This window comes from Phyllobates terribilis, unplaced genomic scaffold (genome assembly GCF_046119375.1).
Source record: "Phyllobates terribilis strain yellow unplaced genomic scaffold, ASM4611937v1 Scaffold_9__5_contigs__length_417890890, whole genome shotgun sequence".
NCBI classification, from domain to species: domain Eukaryota; kingdom Metazoa; phylum Chordata; class Amphibia; order Anura; family Dendrobatidae; genus Phyllobates; species Phyllobates terribilis.
Window position 1 is genome coordinate 313606738 of NW_027362769.1, and position 5390 is coordinate 313612127.

Here is a 5390-nt window from a genome sequence, read left to right on the forward strand (position 1 = left end):
GTGGGGTACCCTCACACATATTATTCCCTCATTTAGTGGATATTTTCACAAAAAAGTGAATTTTTCAAAAATCCAAAATATTGGCTGAAAACGACTAAATATCAAGGACTCATTGGGCGAATCGCTCTGGAACTGAAATCGGAACGCTCACTGACATTTGCCCTATCTGAAAGTCTGATAGACGCCGGAAAAATGACTAAGTCCAAAAAAAAATTTTTTCAACTTTTTTCTATTTTACCCCCGTGGGATATATATTCTACCCACACACATTTGGAACTCTCCTGGGGTACCCTCACACATATTATTCCCTCATTTAGTGGATATTTTCACAAAAAAGTGAAATTTTCAAAAATCCAGAAAATTGGCTGAAAACGACTAAATATCAAGGACTCATTGGGCGAATCGTTCTGGAACTGAAATCAGAACGCTCACTGACATTTGCCCTATCTTAACCACTTCGCGCCAGAGCCTGTTTTTGCCTTCGTGACCGGGCCAATTTTTTCAATTCTGACCACTGTCAGTTTATAAAGTAATTACTCTGGAACGCTTCAACGTATTCCCCTGATTCTGAGAATGTTTTTTCATTACATATTGTACTTCATGATAGTGGTAAAATTTCTTCGATATAACTTGCGTTTATTTGTGAAAAAAATCAGAAATTTGGTGAAAATTTTGAAAATTTTGCAATTTTCAAACTTTGAATTATCATGCCTTTAAATCAGAGAGATATGTCACACAAAATAGTTAATAAATAACATTTCCCACATGTCTACTTTACATCAGCACAATTTTGGAACCAAAATTTTTTTTTGTTAGGGAGCTATAAGGGTTAAAATTTGACCAGCGATTTCTCATTTTTCCAACAAAATTTACAAAAACATTTTTTTAGGGACCACATCATATTTGAAGTCACTTTGAGGGGTCTTTATGACAGAAAATACCCAAAAGTGACACCATTCTAAAAACTGCACCCCTCAAGGTGCTCAAAACCACATTCAAGAACTTTATTAACCCTTCAGGTGCTTCACAGGAATTTTTGGAATGTGGAAGAAAAAAATTAACATTTAACTTTTTTCACAAAAATGTTATTTTAGACCCAATTTTTTTTATTTTCACAGGGGTAACAGGAAAAAATGGACCCCAAATTTTTTTGTGCAATTTCTCTTGAGCGTGCTGATACCCCATATGTGAGGGAAAACCACTGTTTGGGCTCACTGCAGGGTTCGGAAGGGAAGGAGCGCCATTAGACTTTTTGAATGTAAAATTTGTCTGAATAATTAGCAGACGCCATGTTGCAATTGGAGAGCTCCTGATGTGCCTAAACAGTGGAAACCCCCACAAGTGACACCATTTTGGAAACTAGACCCCTTAGGGAACTTATCTAGATGTGTGGTGAGCACCTTGAACCCCAAGGTGCTTCACAGAAGTTTATAATATTGAGCTGTAAAAATAAAATTTTCACATTTTTCCCACAAAACCGTTTTTCATCCCTTAATTTTGCATTATCATAAGGGTAATAGGATAAATTGCACCATGAAATTTGTTGTGCAATTTCTCCTGAACACGCCGATACCCCATATGTGGAGGCAATTTACTGTTTGGGCACATGGCAGGGTTTGAAAGGGAAGGAGCGCCATTTGACTTTTTGAATGTAAAATTTGTCCGAATAATTAGCAGACGCCATGTTGCGTTTGGAGAGCTCCTGATGTGCCTAAACAGTGGAAACCCACACAAGTGACACCATTTTGGAAACTAGACCCCTTAGGGAACTTATCTAGATGTGTGGTGAGCACCTTGAACCCCAAGGTGCTTCACAGAAGTTTATAATATTGAGCTGTAAAAATAAAATTTTCACATTTTTCCCACAAAACCGTTTTTCATCCCTTAATTTTGCATTATCATAAGGGTAAAAGGATAAATTGCACCATGAAATTTGTTGTGCAATTTCTCCTGAACTCGCCGATACCCCATATGTGAAGGCAATTTACTGTTTGGGCACATGGCAGGGTTTGAAAGGGAAGGAGCGCCATTTGACTTTTTGAATGTAAAATTTGTCGGAATAATTAGCAGACGCCATGTTGCGTTTGGAGAGCTCCTGATGTGCCTAAACAGTGGAAACCCCCCACAAGTGACACCATTTTGGAAACTAGACCCCTTAGGGAACTTATCTAGATGTGTGGTGAGCACCTTGAACCCCAAGGTGCTTCACAGAAGTTTATAATATTGAGCTGTAAAAATAAAATTTTCACATTTTTCCCACAAAACCGTTTTTCATCCCTTAATTTTGCATTATCATAAGGGTAATAGGATAAATTGCACCATGAAATTTGTTGTGCAATTTCTCCTGAACACGCCGATACCCCATATGTGGAGGCAATTTACTGTTTGGGCACATGGCAGGGTTTGAAAGGGAAGGAGCGCCATTTGACTTTTTGAATGTAAAATTTGTCTGAATAATTAGCAGACGCCATGTTGCGTTTGGAGAGCTCCTGATGTGCCTAAACAGTGGAAATCCCCCACAAGTGACACCATTTTGGAAACTAGACCCCTTAGGGAACTTATCTAGATGTGTGGTGAGCACCTTGAACCCCAAGGTGCTTCACAGAAGTTTATAATATTGAGCTGTAAAAATAAAATTTTCACATTTTTCCCACAAAACCGTTTTTCATCCCTTAATTTTGCATTATCATAAGGGTAATAGGATAAATTGCACCATGAAATTTGTTGTGCAATTTCTCCTGAACACGCCGATACCCCATATGTGGAGGCAATTTACTGTTTGGGCACATGGCAGGGTTTGAAATGGAAGGAGCGCCATTTGACTTTTTGAATGTAAAATTTGTCGGAATAATTAGCAGACGCCATGTTGCGTTTGGAGAGCTCCTGATGTGCCTAAACAGTGGAAACCCCCCACAAGTGACACCATTTTGGAAACTAGACCCCTTAGGCAACTTATATAGATGTGTGGTGAGCACCTTGAACCCCAAGGTGCTTCACAGAAGTTTATAATATTGAGCTGTAAAAATAAAATTTTCACATTTTTCCCACAAAACCGTTTTTCATCCCTTAATTTTGCATTATCATAAGGGTAATAGGATAAATTGCACCATGAAATTTGTTGTGAAATTTCTCCTGAACACGCTGATACCCCATATGTGGAGGCAAATTACTGTTTGGGCGCATGGCAGGGTTTGAAAGGGAAGGAGCGCCATTTGACTTTTTGAATGTAAAATTTGTCGGAATAATTAGCAGACGCCATGTTGCGTTTGGAGAGCTCCTGATGTGCCTAAACAGTGGAAACCCCCCACAAGTGACACCATTTTGGAAACTAGACCCCTTAGGGAACTTATCTAGATGTGTGGTGAGCACCTTGAACCCCAAGGTGCTTCACAGAAGTTTATAATATTGAGCTGTAAAAATAAAATTTTCACATTTTTCCCACAAAACCGTTTTTCATCCCTTAATTTTGCATTATCATAAGGGTAATAGGATAAATTGCACCATGAAATTTGTTGTGCAATTTCTCCTGAACACGCCGATACCCCATATGTGGAGGCAATTTACTGTTTGGGCACATGGCAGGGTTTGAAAGGGAAGGAGCGCCATTTGACTTTTTGAATGTAAAATTTGTCTGAATAATTAGCAGACGCCATGTTGCGTTTGGAGAGCTCCTGATGTGCCTAAACAGTGGAAATCCCCCACAAGTGACACCATTTTGGAAACTAGACCCCTTAGGGAACTTATCTAGATGTGTGGTGAGCACCTTGAACCCCAAGGTGCTTCACAGAAGTTTATAATATTGAGCTGTAAAAATAAAATTTTCACATTTTTCCCACAAAACCGTTTTTCATCCCTTAATTTTGCATTATCATAAGGGTAATAGGATAAATTGCACCATGAAATTTGTTGTGCAATTTCTCCTGAACACGCCGATACCCCATATGTGGAGGCAATTTACTGTTTGGGCACATGGCAGGGTTTGAAATGGAAGGAGCGCCATTTGACTTTTTGAATGTAAAATTTGTCGGAATAATTAGCAGACGCCATGTTGCGTTTGGAGAGCTCCTGATGTGCCTAAACAGTGGAAACCCCCCACAAGTGACACCATTTTGGAAACTAGACCCCTTAGGCAACTTATCTAGATGTGTGGTGAGCACCTTGAACCCCAAGGTGCTTCACAGAAGTTTATAATATTGAGCTGTAAAAATAAAATTTTCACATTTTTCCCACAAAACCGTTTTTCATCCCTTAATTTTGCATTATCATAAGGGTAATAGGATAAATTGCACCATGAAATTTGTTGTGAAATTTCTCCTGAACACGCTGATACCCCATATGTGGAGGCAAATTACTGTTTGGGCGCATGGCAGGGTTTGAAAGGGAAGGAGCGCCATTTGACTTTTTGAATGTAAAATTTGTTTGAATAATTAGCAGACGCCATGTCGCATTTGGGGAGCCCCTAATGTGCCTAAACAGTGGAAACCCCCCACAAGTGCCACCATTTTGGAAACTAGACCCCTTAGGGAACTTATCTAGATGTGTGGTGAGCACCTTGCACCCCCAGCTGCTTCACAGAAGTTTATAATATTGAGCCGTAAAAATAAAATTTTCACATTTTTCCCATAAAAAATGTTTTTCATTCCCTAATTTTGCATTATCATAAGGGTAACAGGATAAATTGCACCATGAAATTTGTTGTGCAATTTCTCCTGAGTACGCCGATACCCCATATGTGGGGGAAAACCACTGCTTTGGTGTACGGCAGGGTTCGGAAGAGAAAGAAGCGCTATGTTGGCTGGGATAGGCAGCAGACACCATGTCACATTTGAAGAGTCGCTGACATGCCAAAACAGCAGAAACCCCCACAAGTGACCCCATTTTGTAAACTACACCTCTCAAGGAATTCATCTAGGGAAGTAGTGAGTATTTTTTAATTTTTAAATTTATACCATTGTGCAGTGAAAAAAGCATAATTATATTTTTACCACAAAAAAATGTTTTACCCTCAGATTTTACATTTTCACACAGGGCAATGGGTAAAAATGGTGCCAAAATGTGTCACACAATTTCTTCTAAAAGTGGCAATACCCCATATTTGTCTGTATCGTACCGCTCAGCCGTACGGCGAGATCTGGGGGGGACGGAGCGCTATTTGACAATTGGAGAACAAATTATTGTAGAATAGGCATTTGGATTTGGGAGAACAAAATTTTCTGAATTTCTTTAGGGGGGCAAGGGTCATTTTGCTTTTCCAGAGCCTTTCTGCTACCAGTAACTTGGAAGTCCCTTATATTTTTAACAGATGACGGACCTGAGTGGGGACTAGCTTTTTTTGAGGACTGAGTTGAAGCTTTTATTGGGAACATTTTACGTAACATTTATCCGGCGCT